Raw genomic sequence first — 20,720 nt, 5'->3', positions numbered from 1 at the left:
CAAACCACTAATGGTGGTCTTTTTCATTGCCTTCTTGGATCTAGACTTGGCTTCTTTCCATTCCCAAAGTTTATTATAAAAATTTTGGTATGTCTTCACATTACATCCCAGTTCATTTCCTGTCCATAAAGTGCATTTATCTGCAGGACATAGCCATCTATACTTTAGTATCACTTTCTCCATCAGCCAATTCTCAAAATCCACAACACTTCCACACAGGCTGATACCAAGGTTCCCTCTAAGGTGCGCATGCGCGCAGCCATGCACAACTAAAAGTGTGGCTGTGCACAGCCTTTTCAAGGACATGCACCAGAAGAGGCTGAGGCAGGAGCCTGGCACGGGCTCTGCTGGCTCCGGGGAAGTGCTCCACTCCCTGGCATCAGGGCCAGGGAATGGAGCACTTCCCTGGAGCTAGCAGAGCCCGTGCCAGCCCCCTACCCCAGCCTCTATCCCTGCCTTGCCTCACCTCAGGGAGGAGCAGCCGCCTGCTCTGAGTGAGGCTCTGCTGGCTCTGGGACACTGTGGGACACACCCCGTGAGGCCATGCAGGGGAGTGGAACAGTGTCCTGGAGCCAGCAGAGCCCACCCAGGGGCACCAGTCTGTTGACCCTGGACTTAATTAGTGCCTAATTAGTAGTGTTTAATTAACAGCTATCTCTCAAGTCCACTTCAATGGGGGTGGTCTTTGGCCCTGGTCTGACTGACAGACTAATCAGGGCATCTCTAATCACCACCCAATTAACAAAGCAATGGATTTGAATATGGCTAATTAAAAACATTCACCCAAGTATATGTGGTGTGGCAACCATTGATCCTCCTGTATCATGGTGCATGCAGGAGAGCCACCCAGACCTTTGATGTATATGCCTGGGCAGGAATTATTTTTGGAGGAGTGGAGGCCTTCCACTCCTCCTTTTAGGCCATTGAGATAGAATCCAAAGACTAGACTGAAAACAGATGTTTGGTGCCTCCAGGATTGTAGCTGTATAAGTGTCTGAGATTCAAACCCAGGTCTCTTGTGTGGTAGACAAAGAGTCTACCACTGAGCCACAGGGGACTTCCCCAAGTACATATGTTATATGAATTGAATGGTTTATTAAACACTATGATGAGATAACAAGTAAGCAATGAGCAGATAAGTAATTTACAAACACCCAATCCAATTAACAATCCTATTTTGAGATATATATTATATATAAAATTATATTCCTAAATGACTCTATATCTAAACCCAACACAGTAAGGGGAGGATAAAACTGTTAGAGGAGGAATGAAGAAGTCTTTATTAGATTCAGCTCCGGTCACTCAGACATGATTTTCTCTTCAGGCAATCGCTTTGGGACCTGTCTTCTAGGCACATGCCAGAGAAAAGAGACCCATGACCAAATAGGGGAGGGAGGAGGATAGGAGATACTCACTGACCAGAATAGAGGGATGTTACTTTAGTGCTGACCACACACAGGGGAGCAACAAAGCCTGGGGAGCCAACCATTTCTATTCTGACATAAGATGGATGATATTCAGGGATGGGAACCGAAGGAGCCCTCAGTGGCTGAGCTTCATGTAGTGAACCTCCACGATCCACTTCTTGGTCAATCCATCAGGTACCCTCACAACCTTCCTCTCAGTAACCACCCACACTTCCAATCCACCAGATCTTTCTCTCACCAAAACAGGCATGACACTGCCTGACCCACAGACACGCCCACAGTCAAACACACACACCTTAGACAACCCCAGCCACACACACATACCGAGCTGTCAATCAGTCTTATTTATAGGTGGGTAATAGGCCTGTGTGAAGCATCAAGTATTTGATTCAGATTCAGCCGAGTCAGAGGGACAGTGATTCAATTTGGTGATTTGAGTTACTGCCCAGATTTGATTCAGCCAAATCGGATTCAGAGATTTTGCCTCTGAATCAGCCAATCCAGTGATTTGGCCATAGGCTATAATGGGAAATCACTAAAATACCTATAACTTTGTCATTATTTTGCAGATTTGGATGAAAACAGAAGGGATGGTATCCCCTTCTGAGGGCACGAAGCCTACCAGGTTTCAAGGACATAGGTGCAGGGATTTCTGTGAAAGTGCCCTTCAAACTGTTGAAAGCAAAACTTGTGTCATGTGTGTTAAGGCAGAGTGTTATGAAAACAGCAGGGATGGTAGCCCCTTCTAAGGGCAGGAAGCTTGCCAGGTTTCAAGGAGATAGCTGCAGGGCCTTCTATGAAAGTTCACGTCAAACTGTTGAAACCAAAACTCGTGTCACTTGTTTGTGTTAACTGGGTTTCTTGTTGTAGCCATGTTGGTCTAAGGATCAGGCAGGAAAGGTTCTTTGTATAGATGTGATATCTTTTATTAGACCAACTGAATAGTTGGAGAAATATATCTTGGCAAGCTTACAGGTTTAAAAACCCTTCATCAGGCTAAGGCAGCATCTTCAGTTGGTGTGTGCTCTTCCTGGATGGAATGAATAGTTAAGAAGCCAGAATCTAGTATGCAGGCAAGAAATTCAGTCAGTGAAAATGTAAATTGAGGCATCAGGGGGTGAGAGACAGGCTGGGGTGGGGGGCGGGGGCGGAGGATGTAGCAGGTAAAAGTGGAGAGGTACCTGGGGAGTCAGATACCGGGCAGGTTATCTGGATCTTACAGCTGCACCTCGAGAAATGTTATATATCTCATCCAGTGCACCAAATGTCCTGATGGAAAATACATAGGAAAGACCAAACAAAAACTGTACACCAGAATGAATGCACACCGGAAATCTATTAAAGACAAGAACACCAAATTACCAGTGGAGCACATTTCTCACAAGAAAACCACTTTCTCTCCAATCTCTCAGTCCTGATCCTCAAAGGGAATTTACAAAACACTTTTCACAGATGAGCCTATGAACTTCACTTCATCAACCTCCTCAATACAAAAACTCATGGACTCAATATAGACATTGGATTTATGACACACTGTAACCTGCCTGACATCTGACTCCCCAGGTACCTCTTCACTTTTACCTGCTACATCCCCCTTCCCCCTCCATCCCAGTCTGTCTCTCATCCCCTGATGCCTCAATTTACATTTTCACTGACTGGCTTTCTTGCATGCATACCAGCCTCTGGCTTCTTTATTAGTCATTCCATTCAGGAAGAGCACACACCAACTGAAGAAGCTTCCTCAGCCTGATGAAGGGTTTTTAACTCAAAAGCTTGCCAAGATATATTTCTCCAACTATTCAGTTGGTCTAATAAAAGATATCAGATTGACCCAAAGAACCTTGTCTACCTTGTGTGTTGAGGCCATAGGCGATATGTAGGGGAGTCACAGGGGGCACATGCACCCCTTGAGATTAGCTGCCGCTGAAGCCAACACCAGCTTCTGTGGGCAGTCACCACCCCCCTGCTGATGATGCAGCCCCCGGTGGTTGTGGGCAATCCCCGCTCACCACCCACCACTCGCTACATCTCCCTTCACCACCAACACCACTGGCAGTGACTGCAGGCAGTCCCCACTCACTGATTGGCACCACTGACAACGCAGGGGGTGGCTGCGGTCAGTCCCCGTTCACTGCTATGGTGCCCCTCCCCGCCCCGCCCCCCCCCGTTGCAGGAGGCACCAGTCATTCATGGTTAAGGCAGAGTGGGATTAATGCAGCAGAGATGGTAACCTGTCACAGGGGGCCTTCCCGGTGCCGGTTAGATCTCGGCCCACCCACTTCTTTCTGGGCCAACCATCTGCCCTTCTTTCTCCTGCCACACCTTGATGGAAAACTGATTCAGATGTTACCCAGTTGGTAGGCTGCCCATTTAGGCCCCTGATGTCTAGGGGTGACATCCATTCCGCAGCTCCCACTGCGGCCCATGCCTTGCAGCTTGCATCCTTCACCCCCTCCAGCTGTGGTCCCCTCTCTGGGACCTTTGGCTCCCCCCTTAGGCCCTGGCCCCACCTTCAGGCCAATTGGAATCCTGAGCTTCTTGCTCTAGGCATTACTTGAGGTTGAATCCTGGCCCTTCAACGCCCCCCCCGCATTTGGGTCATGGCTCCAGCACGACCCAATCAAGGGTACCTCAGGTCAGATCTAAGCTGCCTGTCTGTTCTCACCCTCACAACTGTTACGTCTCAGCTCTGTATTCTTGGGCAATCGTGGTACAGGATGCAGTCTGTCTGACTCACAAAGGACTCACCCCCCCCTCCCTCCCCTCCTCTACCTAAATGAAACTGATTAAGATGCAGTGAGAGACGCACCTAAGACCCTCACCAGATAAGGGTGACAAGAGTGAATCAACTGCCCTAGGTCTCATTTACATGAGAGATGGAAAACAGAAAGCCTGAAGCAGAGACTGCAGTGAATTCTGGGACCAGAGAAGCAGGAGAGTGCTGCATGATGGGGAATCTGTGCTTCCAATGTTAATCAACCCATGTTCACACACATCCAGCTCAGCATTTATCAGACCAGTTCTAATCTGGATTTGCTAAGGACTTTTCCCCCCCCAGACACACACACACAGCTCTAAGTTTAATAGGCATCTCGGGCCGTACATTCCCCGGTCCCACTATGGGAGGCCTATTTAAACTTGATTGACTAAAACTCGGTTGCCGGGTTAGGGAATGTGAGGCAAGAGACCGAGTCAGAGGGGGGTATGGGCAACATTTGAACAATGGTTAAGGGTTCATCACAGCATCCAGCCTGCTGGAGCCCTAATTACAGGTGTTGTCATATCTTTCCCGAGACGACTGGTGGGAGTCCTCTCCACCCCATAGGAATCTCAAGCTGGCTCCCAAGTATTTGGGTTACTCCCTAATCTTAAGTGTTTCCTGATTATCAATCAGTTTCCTGAGATGGTCCAAACCAGATAACCCCTTGTCAATAGAAAAGACAATGATTTACACTACTGAGGGTGCTTCGAAGCAGCTAAACTGAGGGTATAAAAATCTGTAAGTGTGTGTGCTGCTAGAGGGAGAAGAGGAAGAGGAAAAGGAAGGAAAAGAAGTAGAAGCAGGAGGAAAGAAGGAGAAGAAGAAAACCCCTGTGCTGACACCATCCCCTGTCGTTCTTGGGACGCTGGAAGAACAGATCGTCTCTCCCTTCAAGGATTGTGCTACAGACTGTGCCTGTCAGCTTTGCAGCCTGAGTACCGTGGACTAGGTGAGATCCCAGCGTTCTCTGTCTTCTTTCTAGGCATAAACTTCTGAACCTGAACTGTATCAGTTAAGCTTGAGCTAAGTTTCCCCAAATACTTAGTGAAACCAGGGTAGTATTGTCATTGTTTGTGTTTGTTTTTCTTTTGCATGTCTATTACTACTAGTACTATTATATATTTCATATGCTTAGCAATAAATAACTTTTATAGTCAAACTGGTAGTAGTTGTGTATATTTTTCCTTCTCTGCTTCTCTTTCTTCCCGTGCTCTGCAGCAACGCTTCTTTTACCTATGCTAAAGATCCCTGTGAAGCCCAAATTATTGTGGGGTCTGCTCATCAAGAGGCCAAAGATTGGGACGTGCTGAGTTTGAAACACATAAGGGGATCAGCTTGTACAGGCTGATTGACCCAGTTTGACTCAGACGTGCCCTTATGAACTGAATGCTGGCCCATGAGGGTGTCAGCTAGACACCCAGCCGGATTCAGAGGGATTCTGTTCACCTGTGTGCTTGTGTCTGACTGCATTTTATTGTTGCTCTTATGAACTGATTCTTGGCATATGAGGGTGTCAGCCTGTCCATGCTGATCAGCCCGGCCAGGTCAGGCGTGTCACGTTAATTTGTGTGTGTTTGTGTGTATGACTGATTTGGTGACTGGAGGAACCCAGTCCCATTGAGATTGAGTCCTGCAAGATAGCTCCACTGGGGGTCAGGGCTTGCAGAAGGGAGAAATACAGCTCCGTATAGTAACACAAGCAGCACATTGACAGAATCACCAAGACCCTAGAAACTATCCCTAATAAATGAGCACACCCCAAAGTAATGGGCAAATTTGGTAACACAACTCCACGGCAACCAGTAAGCCTCAGGCTTCTCAAAGATCTTACAGGCCTGGGCTTTTCTCAGCCAGGACTGTGCATGTGTGCGTGTGTGCGTGCATGTGTGCAGTGGCTGGAGGTTATCAGGCACCTCCTACCCACTTTTCACCAGGGAGGTTCATGGTCCTGGCATTTCCTGGAGCTGCCTCACCACCGGCAGTCCCACCAGGCCTCCCTACCATGGCAGGGTGCAGTTTTAGGTCCTGCCAAGGACCTGGGGTCTCCTCCTTCCCTACAGCTGTAGTCCATACCTCCAAGTTCATCCTGGCATGGGAGCTCAGCAGGGAGATGTTCTTCCCCTGCTGACTGGTGATAAACTAAGCTGCCACCTCCAGCTCTGAACGTGGGGCATTAAATTGTTGTGAAATAGGAAATAGGTGTGGGTTGAGGAGGGTGGTGCTCACTCTGTCTGCATGCGGAGCTTAGGGAACCCCAGCAGTGGGAGATTCACCTCCAGGAACACCAGCTGCTCCACCAAACCAGGATCCAAGGAGGTGCAGTGGGGTGTCACAATATCCCCAGCAATGCTGAACACCCTCTCACTTGGAACACCAGTCAGTGGGCAGGACAGGCAACCGTGACCAGATCTAACCACATCTGTTTGTGTGTTGCCCAATAGGTAAAGGGCTTGCATTGCAGGAGCTCCACCTTCTCAGTGGTATAGGTAGCCACCAAGGCCACAACACTACCTGCTGAATGGAGTCTTGTGCCTCTGGACCACAACATTGAAGCCATGCCCTTGGCCCACATTGGCAGCAGCTGTGGTGGAGAAGATTGGCTGGTGCTTGGAGTGCTGGCACGGGACTGTAGATCCCCCTCTTCCACATCCCCCTATCTCTTCCATTCTGCCTCCATGACTCTGTTCACCAGCACCTCTGTCCAGTGATCAAGAGTTTTGCTACTGCAGATGCTTCCCTTCACCCTCAGGTCACACATGCCTGCCAGCACATAGACTGTACTGGACCGCAATGGATCCAGCCATTTCTTGATGCCCTCCTTCAGCTGCTTCACCAGTGCCTGCACCTGTGGTGAAAGCTGCTTGCCCCAGACAGGAACATTGATCTCCTGGAACTTCTCCATTTGATTCTCAAGTTCCTTCACTATGGCTAAGGAGGGCATCTCCAGTACTGAGGCTCTCAGTGGCCTTGAGGAATAGCTTGAGGACCACCAAGATCTGGGACATGGTATCCCACTCAGTTTTGTTAAGGGGGCTGATGATCCCAATCTCCCTGGCCAAGGCCATCTCATGGATGGCCTTTAGTTGCTTGACCACACTTTCGAGCATCAGGTAAGTGGAGTTCCACTGAGTCCCCACATCCTGCATGACTTTGTGCTGCAGAATGCTCAGCTCTGCCTGTTTCTCCCACAGCATCTTGCCCCCCTTGATGCTCCAGTGGAAGTAGCCCACCATCTTCCTTCATTTCAAAACAAAGTTGGTATCACGCACCGCCTTGGCCATATTGGCCCCATTGTCAGTGACCATAAACCCACGGGTGAGCTCAGCCTGCCCAAAGGGCCACCCTGCACCATGCAGTTCATGGCCACCATGATCTCCCTTGCCATGTGGGACTCATCCATCACCTCCACTTGAAGGAGAGCCCACCAATGCCCTGACTAATTGCACCAGTGCCCTGTGAGGGAGAGGTAGGTATGATCTCCACACTGGCTGTTCTAGATGTCTGAGGTGAAGTGCAAGGCTACCTGTGGCCCTGCCTTCCACAGTCCCTCCCTCAAGTACTCCCTACATGCCTTATACAGGGAGGACACCACCATCCTGCTAAAGGTGTTGCATGTGGGCACTTGGTAGGATGGGGCCATGAGCACCATGAGCCACCTAAACCCTAGATGCTCAACAAAGGAGAAGGGCTGGCCATCCAGAGCAAGCATTTCCCAAATGCTCTGAGTGATCTCGCTCATCTTGGGAATGTGCCATGCTTTGTCCCTGCCTTTCCTCCACTGGTCCAGGGTGGCCTGCCTCTGCTTCTTGGGGACAGGGGCTTTGGAGTGAGAGAGGGACTTCTTTTTGAGTATGCTCCCTCTGGTTCCAGGCTGAGAAGGAACAAAGGCAAGAGGGTGCTGCCTCCTGAGATGCAGCAGCATCACCGGGGTGGTGAAGTTTCTCATCCTTGCCCCAGCTGATCTGTTTTTGGCAGTGCTGCCAGGTAGCATACCTGGAATCATCTGCCACCTCAAAATAATCCCACACTATACTATCCATCCACTTCTGGCTTGAGGCTGGGGATCCTGCCTTATCCCCCTCCTCAGCAGGCAGAAGCACAACAGGAGGAGGAGCTGAGCCACCTGCCCCCACAACCTCCTCTGAGGTGCTTTCCAGAGAAGGAGACCTCCCTCTAGGGGAACTTTGAGGGGTGTGGAGCACAAATTCACATTCCCCATCCTTCCCCAGCATTTCCTTGGCTATGGCACTCAGTTCCCCTGCTTCCAGATCCAGTTCCTGCTCTGGCACTGAAAGGCTCATGCTTGCAACTGAAATTGGACTTCAGAATATCATGCTGCTGGTGGTTGTGGCTACTGGTGCTCCTGCAAGTGCAGACACAGCTCCCACCTCCTTGCTTCCACTAGAAGCAGAAGACATCTCGCTGCCAGGAAAGAAGGCGCATCTATGTTCGGGGCGGGGGGGATGGCAGAGACTTGCAGCTCTCCCTCTGCCTCCTCTCTCTCCCCTGCCAGAAGACCTGGAACGTGCTTTTCCAGCATGCTTCATGATGTTTGGTATACTGCAAAATGTGTGTGTGTCTCTGTGTAATATATGTAATATATGCTGTGCTTTCCTGCACAGTGATGACACAGAGTCAGGGAAAATGCAAATTTATTTTTTGGGAGGGAGGGGAAAGACAGGCTAACAAGAACAAATAAGCATATTTTGGGGGAAGAATAAGCTAAAAGGAATGGATAACAATAGGGATTGTAGGCAAGGGTAAATAGGAAAGGATTGGATAGAACTTGGTGGCAAGAGACTACCTACTGCCAAGCCAGAGCACTGTGATTGAAAGGGAACTCAGGGAAAGGCCACAGTCACTGGCCAGCTACAGATGTCATTATCAGAGCAGTCTTCCTCCCACACCTCTCAGTTTCAGTTTCTGTTCCCTGCAAGTCTGCCTTCTGAATCTTTTCTAAACTAATTCGAAGCTTTTAATGGGTTCCATGCACCATTCAATTCAGATTCGGAGGTTCAGCCACCAAATCAGGTCGAATCTCCTCCAAATTGTATCAGCTACCAAAGCTTTGCACAGCCTTAGTGGCTAGCACCCCACTCAGTCAATGCTCGGTGCACAGCATTTTGGGGTGCACCCGGCACCTCAAGCTACTGTGGGTTACATCAGTCTTCACAGACAGGCCAGACGTAGATCACTGTTTGACCTACTTAAAGTCAGCTAAACACAGTACCTGACCTCAGGCCCAAACTTCTGCTCCAACATACACTTTTCTTACCAACAGGCTAGAAGAGCTGCTGGCTGCTGTATTAGGCAGAAGTTCTTTATGGGATAAACTTCTTGCAGAATTTTGGCCATTGAATTCTTCACCTTGGCTTGATTAGGACGTGCAATGGCAGGGAAAAATTAAAACAAACAAACACTGCAAGTTAAATAATAACTGAATCCAATTTATAAATTCTGGCTCATTTCATACTTTGTGCAAACCAAGCTTGGATGTCTTTATGAAAGAGATGCTCTAACTCAAATAGACAGCATGGGCTTACTGCAAACACTACTGGAGAGGACCCCTGATTTGTAGTAAGCTATGTTCAGATTAGATGATCAGAATGATCCCTCCTGGCCACAGAATCTATGGATCTATGAAATTTGGGTGGTTGGCATTGGATCTTGATGAACTTGTCCATCCTATGAATAAACATGACTCTAGAAGCAGACTGGTCTGAACAGCAATTGTCAACACTTTTCTTCTTTACAGCTCCCAATAGAATAAATTCTATCCTTTCCTTGATTTTTTGGGGGGGCTGCACCTATTGACTCCAGGCCTAAATGTTACCCCAGTTCTTCTGTGTTTCTGTCTCCCTACATCCTTCTTTCTTCTTTCTTTCAGGTCCATCTTTCATTCTTTGCAAGTGAGCTCCCCGCATCAAGGTGTGAATGTGACTACTTGCATAGGCTTGCACTCTTATTCTTTGAGCATCAGCCATCAGCAGATTTTGCAAATGGCACATGAAGAGTAAAACTATTTCACTGGAAAATGTAGCTTTGTGAAGAGGAAAGTATTGGGACTGGAGGGGATCCCAGGGAGAAGAACAATTTCCCTGTACTCACCTCAGGAGAGAGAAGGATTGCCGTGGGAGCACAGAGTGGTGCACTGCATTTCTGAAGTGAATGCTTACTCAGGATTGGGGGCTGGCAAGTGCAGAAGGATACTTCCAGCCCCAGAGAGGGGCAGTGTGGCAGCAAGGATATGATGCCCACCTTAAAGAGGCTACAGGGACCCAGAAGAAGGTCCCCAAAGAGTATGAGGTGTGCTGGAGAGACTGCTCCAAGCACAAACACTTACCTGGTGATAGACACAAAGAAATGAAAGAATGAGAAACAGGAAAATCAGAAGCACTGAAATTCATTAGCTCCTGTTGGTTCCAGTTGGCTGGGCATTGGATGGAGAACAGTTAAAAAAAAAGCATGCCCAGCAACAATTGGAAGAGAGAGAGACAAGAGTAGAGAAGAGACAGAGCATTGAGGAAAATGAAAGCAGAGACAGTGCCCCGGGAGGGGTAAAGGAGGAGAATAGGAAATTTTCTCTTTCTGAGACTCGGAGTAGTCTTCATACTTACCTGTACTTGGTAAGAAGAGAACACAATCAGCGAGATCCAGCATGGCAACAAGGATTTCAGCCTGGGAACCTGAAGAGAAGGGAAACTACCAACCATGAGTGGTGGTGCTTCAGGACAGGTGTACCTGTGGAAAATCCAGGGGTCCACAGTCCTGCAGCCTGCCAAAAAATTAATGATAAGGATAAGATAACTGGGAGCACCACAGGGATAACGTACCAGCAGCTTACATATAACAGTGCCCCACAAAAGTAGAATAGAATATAAAAAAAAAGTCCTTATTAGTGCAAAGGTCAACAGTAATTAAGAACAGCAAGCCTCCCTCTATTTTATTTGATCCAACAAGTCATGGCAGGTGAGATAGGGTGAATGTGCTGAACAAAAAACCCCAAACCACCTGAATTAGAGGAGCAGCTGTGACCTAGGGGTTAGTATGCACCTTATTCAAATCATCAAGTAAGTGAACGAACAAATTAAGTTAAGAATCCCACTTACCGGCAGCCATGGAGAGATCTCAGTGTCTGGAAAGCAGAGCCACCATGGGACTCTCCTTCCAGCATCTGCCTGCAGCCATCAGCAGCACAGAGGCACTCAGCAAGGGGTGCTGGTGGTCAGAGGGACACTGCAGAGAGAAGCACTGCTGCTGGAGCATGGGGATTGTGTACCTGAAGCCAGTCGGAGCTGCCACCAAGTAAGTGCCAGGGAATTGTAGGGGGATCCAGAAGGCTGATCCCTTGAAGATTGGCGGGAAGCATTATAGATCTGCAGAAAGACTTTCTTTCTTTCTTTTTTCTGTTTCTCTTGATTCAGATATAATTTGACTTCCTGATTTTGGGCAGGGACAGTAACGGCCCTGACTTAAAGGGGCAGGTAGGGTGAAGCACACCAATAAAATACTTGTCTTTGGGACTGACCCTGGGCCTCAGTTTTAGGGACACTGAAACATGAACTCTCCTTTTGTAGCTGTTAATTGAATTGTGACTTGGCTGCTGGGACTGCTAGGGAGCAAGGACTAGGACAGTACCCATTCCCCACTCCCTGGAGTTTGAATACCAACTCTGTGGGTTTTCCTGGCCCCTGGCCATCATGGAACTGTCTCATATTGGCTACAGCGGGGCCCATCCCATGAAGAAATCTATCAGAACCAACATCCAGGGTTTGGTAAGGGAAGGGTGTAGGGGAAGCAGAGACCCACAAAGAGATTCTTCCTACATGACTGGAATGATCTCCCCATGGAATCCACTCCCAGAGAAAAATCAAAGTCATGGCAAATAAGAAAATTAATTCTGGAGAGCAGGTGAGGAGGTAACATAAACTCCTTCTTAGCCAGATGGCATACATGGGGAAGGCGTAAGCCTGAAGGGGCCCAGGCCCTATAGCACCTCCTCACAACTAAGCAATACATGTTTTCCTTTTGGAAGGAACAGAGGAAGTGGAGAAGTTCATTGCTGTCTTCTAATGGTCTGCATGCAGCTCCTCTTATGAGAAGAATGTCTTCCTCTAGTTTCTCATATGGAGATTCCCTATGGATTTCAAGAGAAGTTTCACAGACTTCCTGGGACTGAACTCAGTGCCTGCTAATTGAAACAGGACACTCAGTTCCATGGGGCTTATTCTGGCCTCACTCAAAGAGCAGGACAGGAGGAGTAACTCCAGTGACATATCAATTGATCTTGCTAAGCATATGTACACAGACTGGTCATTACCTGAAGGAGAGAAGGAATGGTCTAATGGTTACATCAACCTGGGCTCAGGAAATAGAGGATTGATGAGTTCCTGCTCTGCTCCAGACTTCTTGTGTGACCCTAGACAAGTCATTCAGGGTATGTCCATGCTGCCCCCCCACCCCCCACACCTGCTCCAAATCTGCCTGTGCCAACCCCCAAAATAAGGCAATAAAACCTAATTTGTGTCACCACCCCTAATGATGTCCTTAAACACTCTGGTTCTTGTGCACTTGCAAGAAGCAATAGAGGTTCCTGGGCATGAGGCATGCAGAGTGAGCTTGGGTGGGTGGAAACATGCCTTTTGAGAGTTCTGTGGAAGTACATAGACATACCCTCAGTCTCCAAGTTGTGCATCTCTAAAACAGAGAATAACTGTATTTTCCTGCCTTATGGAAGATGCAAAGTACATTAGACACTGAAGTGTTAAGATACTTAGATAATGCAATCTGTATAAGTGCCTTAGGTAACTACAAACACAATAAGAACTTGTCCACCTGTGTCTCTGTGAGTCAGTTTTAAAACTATTGATCTCATCATATGTTTTCAAGGAAGTTTGCAAGAAAACAAAGCTCTTTCTGGGAGACCTTTTTTCTATAATGAACATAAATATTTGTTGGATGAATGACACTCTCCCAGTGGTATGCACCTAATGGATTTCAAGGAGATCCAGTCTTTCTGTTGCTGCTTTGCACAAAAGCTCAACTGTTCAACAACTGAAAGAACACAACTAGAGAATTAATAAAGGAACATTTCCAATGTACAAAAGTTAATGAATTTGTACCACAGCCTGGCTATAAGACACATTGATTTAGATAGACAGCACTCAAGGTTTTAAGAGCTGGCACTACAGAAGATGGACAGAAGGAAAGCAAGGGAGAGTAAACATAGAAGAGATTTCTAAGTGCTCATGGCATTTGTTAAAATACTTTATTTCAATCTGCCCAAAAAGGAAACACAAAGCTTAGGTCACTCCTAGAAAAGGAAATGAAATTGAAAAACAGGTTATGTGCTTACTACAATTAAAATGAAATGGAAAGGCAAGCATCTTTCACAGAGAGCCTGTAAAAATAGCCATTCCTAGGCTCAGCCTGTGTTTTGACTAATTTTTAAAATATATATATATATATATATATCATTTCACATTTTGACTTACATGCACAAGAGAAACACTGCCCTATGCAATCATAGAGTCATTGATAATGGGGGATTTCTTGTAACACAAAATAAAGAATTTATTATTCCATTTACAGTAGAGTTAAAAGGGCCTGTTCAGGAACAGGGCTAGAGCAGGTCAAATGTGAAATTTTCATTTCCTGAGAGAGTTCAACATTTTGAAATGTATTTTCCTTTTGAACTGAAACAAAAACCATATTTTAGAAAACTTGCATGAAATGGCAATTTTCTTCAAATAATTTTGTTTCATTTTGGAAACCTTTTAAAATTTCATTCCCAAATTAAATGCTTTGTTTCATCATTCTTTTTCATTTTTGTATCATTTTATCACATATCAATAGTAAGAAGCCCAAAATTTGGCCGGTTATATTACTGACATACAAGAACATCTTATTGTCCTGTTTACTTGCACTTGATGCTGTGGTGCTGTCTTTCAAATTTTCAAATTGAAGCAAAGCTGTTTAGTGAGTTTATGCTCCACCCACCCCACAAAAAGGAGTGGGGGAAGGGGAAGAAGAGGTTATAAAACTTCAGGTGTGTAGAAATTATTGCTTTTAAAACAAAAATGCAAGGGAGAGGGGGACTTTTTCTGACATTTAAATCAAGCCACAGAACTATTGTGCTAGTATATGAGAATGAGAATAAAGAAATGAAACTGACCAGAAACTGAGTCTGTCACATAGAGGAACTTTCCAGTTGTTTTCACTTTTTAAGAAGATTTAAATGTAAAAAGTTAATAATAAATGAAATAACAATAGCACCAATGCCAATGACTAGGAATAGGTGCAAATTATCCATCAAACCTTTTTTTTTCGTGGAAAATTGGGTTTCAGGCAAAAAGAACAGTTATGTTTGCTTTCCATGGAAAATATTGACTTTCTGATGAAAACCTGAAAATCCACAAACCCTAAATCTTTGGTTTTCAATTTTATAATAGTTTGTTTTTCAATGAAAAATGAACATTTTCCATGTAGGAGAAAAGCATTTCTGTTCAAATATTATAGCAAAGCAAGCTAAACTTTAAGCAATGCATTTAATTTACTTATGCTGGGTGACATTACTAGTACAAACAATATTTCTTTGTTTCTTTATTTGCATACTGGATTTTTTCATCTTGGCACTGTCTTTTTTAATGATTGCATATATTGTGATATTCTGTGGGTATATATGCATAGCTGCATGTGACTGTGCATGTGCATGCATGCACATTTGGCTCCCAAAGGGTCCTTTTTATATGTCTCTCATATTTACTCCCAGTAGATGTCATTATATATTCATTTTATATTCATATGAAATGACATTTATTAGGAAAACATATAAAAGACATATAAAGGACTCTTTAGAGGACAATTACATAATAATGCCTTCATTTATTTATACTTGAATTTTAGAGCAAACAGTGAAATATACATAAGTTGGTCTTTAAAAAATCTATTTAACCTTCTTGTTCAGTTGTTTGTTTTTTTCTGGGATTTGCTTTATAAATATTTGAACTGGTGCTGTGACTAGAAATAGATTCCCCTAGAAACTATTCTATCACTTATGCTTTATTTGTGCTGGTTCAAAGCAAAGTTTGGAATTACAAGTACAGAATATTTTCGTTCCAACAAAGGAAGTTAAAGCTGTAAAACAGGAAAACCTTTCAAAAGACCCAGGAGTAGGTCTGATTTTTCCAAGATGCAATAGATAAACAGTGAATTTTCAACCCTAAGTTACACAGAACAATTTGCACCCATGTTTCAGTATAAATGAACACATGCACTCATATAAGCCAAGGCAAATGCATTTTCAGGGAAACCTAGCTGCAGAACTGACTTTCACAGCAGTCACTCCCTCATTGCATGAGTATATTTCATTGGCCTTCCTAAAATTTCCCCTTCCAGTGCTGTACATACATTAGCAGTGGTAAATCTAGATGAAAGAGTAAGAACAATTGATGGAATATTGATCTCTAAACTCCTTTTGGTAAAAAGTGATATGCAACTCTGAACTCTCAGTCAGAGTCCATGAGATGCTGGGGTCTGCTAGGCACCCTGCCATAGCCACCTCAGCAAGTCCTTGCACAGCAATGAATGAGAACTGAGGTTCAAAGAATGATCCTGTTTTGTAATCTGTGGAGCCAAATGTCTCACTTCACTGAAGTATATAGTTCATAAAGGCATCGTAAGTTTTTTCAGTACTGGAGGACTGGGGTCAGGAAGCTTGTTCATACTAGGGGGCAGAGGTCAGACCTGCTCCTGATCACTAGAGAGTGGGGTGGTGGGGAGTGACAGAGACACGGAGAGGGAGAAATGTCTTGCCTGGACTCTACTCACTTGAGCAGCAGCTACTGCTGCTTTAGCAGCATGCACTGGACTACTGCTGCTTCTGAAGAATATACAGTGGCACCAGGGGCCCCTCCTGTTGCCCTGATCCTCACCATCCCCTGAGGCAGGGTGACCCTCCCATGGCAAAGCCCCTGAAGGAAAGGGGCATCAATCCACCTTCTTTCCCTCCCACCAGATACACTGCTGGCCATGGTGCTGCCCCTGCCCAGCTGTGGCTTCCTGACTCCCAATGGCCAGGTTGTGCAGGGCTGTATGTTCCATGGAAAGACACCTGGTAACAGGCACCCCCTCTAAGTCAGCACCCAGGATTCATGCCCTTCTTGCCCTCCCTAGTTACACTATTGATCGGTCACATCCTGGAGTTGGACTCAGGGTATTGCAAAGATGAGAGCTAAAAAAATCCCCTCTTTTAAAACAAATCATGGCATCCTCCTTTAGGAAGTCAAGAGCAGCTTGTTCAACAAGGGTCTTGTGTGAGCTCTCCTCGGTTCATGAAGGTCCTTGCTCAGTCAGACCCCCTTTGGTCTCAGCCTATCTCAGAGTTTTGCTTGAGCAAGGATTACTGGATGACTGGGTTTGGCTGGATGATTTGGCCCAGGCCTTGGTTATTTCATAAGCATTATCAAGATGAGGTAAAAAGGGCCAAATACTGTGTTCAATTACACTGGTATAGATGTTGAAAAGGTGCAGCAGAAAGTGATCCAAAGTCTGTGTTTCTTCCTGGCTGATCTCAGTGAAAAAATTACCCACCCAGTAGAACCCCTTAGAGTTTCTGGCTTGCTTTTCATAATCAGTGAGGGCAGGAGCATCTCTGGGGAGGGAGACTGTAAGATCCTTACTGCAATTGAGTAGCTCTCAGTTGATGAATTTTCACAGTTCAGTCTCTGGCTGATACAGCCTTCAATGCACTTGCTTAGGTCTGTATCTGTATGTGCATGTGTTCTGCTGTATGTACGAATTTGATTCTGAGGTACAAGTAAATGTTCTTTGTCAGCCATCATTTACCATTTACTTCATGAACTAACTGTCCCAAATTGCAGCAGGGAGTCATTAGGAGAAAGATATGATAATTTTCAGTTTAAGTTAGCTTGGAAGCAAACTGCACAATATGAAACTTTGAGCCATTTGCAAATACTCTCTAAAAGGAAAATGAAATTAACTGAAAACCCACTGGATAATTTATGTGAGAAGTGGGAACGTTTTGAAACTACAATAGCTCCCCCTACAGCAGAGTTGGAAAACTGCCTTAGAATAAGCCACTTTATACTGTTAACTGGAATGCCTGGCAGAGCATTTTGAATTACTGTATAGGGCTTGTTTCCATACAGAGCTCTGATGTAACTTAAGGTGTGATTGTAAACCAGCTTAGTTAAAGCAGCTCAGTCACCTATGTGAATATTTTTATTCTGAATGAAGTCAGAATAACCCCTTCTTTCTGTTTACCATAATTTAAGTTGTTGGGAAATTGGATGCAGCTAAATACTGTAAATGGAAGCAAGCCTCTCCTCACCAAAGTAGGAGGGTCACTTAGGAGTTCATATAAATTTATGGATAAGCATATCCTTTATCTCTCCCTCACCCTCACTCCCTGCTTATTCCACATTACCTCCTTTCATTCCACATATTTCATTTTTATGCACCTTGAGAAAAACATTCAAGATGGTAGAATTCAAATGAGATAAAAGACTAGCCACAATTTCAACCACAATTTCTTGCCAGGAAATGTGCAAGGAGCATCTAACTTCCAGTGAAAAATAAAGACTTTCAGATGCAGGAGTCTGCTGGTTACCCTGACTTTACGGCAATATGATCTTTGCACCATTTTTTGCCTTAGCATCCAGTTTTCATTCTATGCTCTATATTTTATTGTAAAACTGTTTTTAGACATATTTCAGGGAACTTTAAAATGGATTGACAATGTATTTTAATCCTTCTGCCTGTAAAGTCCTGGTTCAGGTCTCAGAAGGAGGGGAAAAAAACCAGTATATTTTGGAACTGCGGAAAGTAGTGACTGAATTTCACTGGTCAATATGTAGTGATCAGTGAGATTTAGAAAATAAAAACATGTTCCACTGCTAGATCAGGAGGGAAGCTCTTACTTGCTCTCTGAGGGGGAAAAATCCACTTTCATCCTTGATAGAAATACAAGAGCTGGTCCTAGTCCATGAGTGAATTTTGCTTGTGTTAGCTATCCTGAAAGATAACTTGGAGATAAATTCTATATTTGGAGGAAATTTAGGAAGTATTTCTATGGCAATTTTTGTATAGTGAAGCTAATCTGAGTTTTAGATCATTACACTCAATCCCAAAGGAGATGGATGAGTCAGGCAGAGAGAGCACATCCCAGAGTTAGTTACACAGGGGTTAAGGCTGGAAGATGCCAAGTATCCTCAACTGCCAAATTGCCTAGTAGCTCTCAGAAGAAGAGATGGACCATTGATTAGAAGAGATGAGTGTGACTTGGGAGGCTTCAGTTCAATTCCTTCCTCCCATGTCAGCTTCCTGCTAGATATCATCTGTAATGGGAAGAACAGACTTCAGGGACATTGTGAGGATAATTACATCCAAGTGCTCGCTGTTATAGTAAAGGGACCCGCACAGGCGTTGTAGGCCTCATCTATACCATTTCCATGTTCTAGTGAAATATTCCCTTGAAGTACTCCCTTGCACTTTACACACATCAAATCATGAAAACTAAGTATGGTACCTGCCTTACAGGTGCTCAAACCATGCAAATGACCATGTCCAAGACTTAGAAAACCCTAAAAGCAAAGATGGCCAATTGCTTACCACTGCTTCAAGGCAGCCACAGCACTTGATTTGCATATATTTTCTGACACATTTTCAGGGTTTTGTGAACAAAAAGCAGGTGAGAGTGGATGAAGCATGCTTCTGGACCAGGCTTGGCATGGAGGCCAGGTAGGTGTTGCCCTTAGACAGATAAGAAATGCTTCTTATCAAGTGTTGGCAGTTCACAGAATCAAGACCTCCTCCCTTCATGGTAGATGGGGAGCCCTAATTCTTCAGTGTGTGCATGTCCAAAGTCTTTTTGGCAGCACACAGGTCCATGCTGGGGGTCCATAGTCACATTTAACTAGTAAAACTCAGAAGTTCACATTTGGAAATTTGACCTCCAGTTTTTTCCATATCCCAACCCAGAACACAGGGAAGAAATGTTCTATGGTGCTTTCTGTCATGCACTGATCTGCTAGCACTGGAGCCAGACAACCAAGGCATGCAGTGAGGAGGGTACACAGCACCCAGTAGAGGCATAGGCACTCCGTACATGGGCTTGGCATCCATGGGTTTTGATGCCTCAACCAGTTTGTGAGGGCAGGGTCCATGGGTGTGTGTGTATGCATGTGTGAAGGGGAGTATGTATAAAGACTGCTAAGACATCAGCATGAGTGTGACCCTGTGGGGTAACCTGGCATTTCTGTCAGACAATCAGACCTTTGATAAATGCAGAAGATACTAATCCTGTGCTCAAATTAGCTGCTCTGCTACAGGCCTTTCAGGGAGTGTTTGCCATTCTTGCCTCCCTACTAGATGTGAAGGTTATTAGAATTAATATTCACTCATATTTCAGTCTCCTGAGTTAAGATAATGTCCTTGGGATTATGAAGTGTTATTGGACAGTGGAGCTAAGATATAATGCTTTAGTCCTGATAGTCTGTTGCATTTATTTATGGATTCTCAAGAGCATGCTCTTGTTTAGAGATGTTTATACAGATGACTTCTCTCTACCACAAGGACACCAACAAAGAGTTTTGCCTGATCAACAAATTAACCAGGTCTTGTCTCTCACACTCTTATTAAAACCTGGTAAGAGGGTGTATAGTATCAGATTCAAAAAGGATGTTTTGAGACAAGTACACAAAGATATCTGTGACCTTGCCTCACAGGGTGTGTGTGTGCGTGCGCTCACTTTATTGATGAGGATTTAGAAACATTTCTGTTTCAGCAAAAGAGATGTACTAGTATAAATGCTTTGCATCAAGCACAGGTCGGTGTGAAAATCAAAGGAAGGGCTCATGTTTCACCACATTCAGTGAAAAGGAGTAGGAGGGAAGGAGGGAGGGATAGATGGTAATTAACAGAAACTCCAATTCTGCCTGTGTCTTTGCAGTCAGAGAAGTTATACCAGGGACATTATGGCTTAATGTCTTTTCTGACGCATGAGTGATTTTCATTTTGTTCTCAGGCCCTGCTGAATATTTTGCATAGCCCTAGCTGTAGCATCTCTCCTCAATGTGCATGTTGTTAGCAAACAGTATGTGAATTGCAACAACAGTTCCAGGCTTGCTGTATGAGGAAACAGTCTTTGCTTTGTGAAGAGGAGTGACCCAATGAAGAGGGCAAGGGAAGGAGTATGGTCAAATAAAAAAAAATGGACATTTCTAAATGCAGAATGTTGCCATTTACAGCAAATGCAGCGCAAAGAGGAATCTAGCTGAAAAGCAGCTTGAGTGAATGTTCTTCAAGATAAAGGTATCCCCACTCCTGGGGATGATACTGCAGTTTCTAACTGAGGGCCTACGTGAAATAGGTTTGGCAGGTTTTGTCCTCTGTCTCCATCCGGGCACATTGCAAAACCTTTGCAGCATGATTGACATGCTGGGCTCAGGAACAATATGCCAGGAAGGGTGGCATGTCAGGGCTGAAGTGCAGAGCCAGCCTTTGGGGTA

This window comes from Alligator sinensis, unplaced genomic scaffold (genome assembly GCF_000455745.1).
Source record: "Alligator sinensis unplaced genomic scaffold, ASM45574v1 scaffold368_1, whole genome shotgun sequence".
NCBI lineage: Eukaryota > Metazoa > Chordata > Crocodylia > Alligatoridae > Alligator > Alligator sinensis.
The sequence above is the reverse complement of the archived record's forward strand: the minus strand, read 5'-3'. Positions refer to the sequence as shown.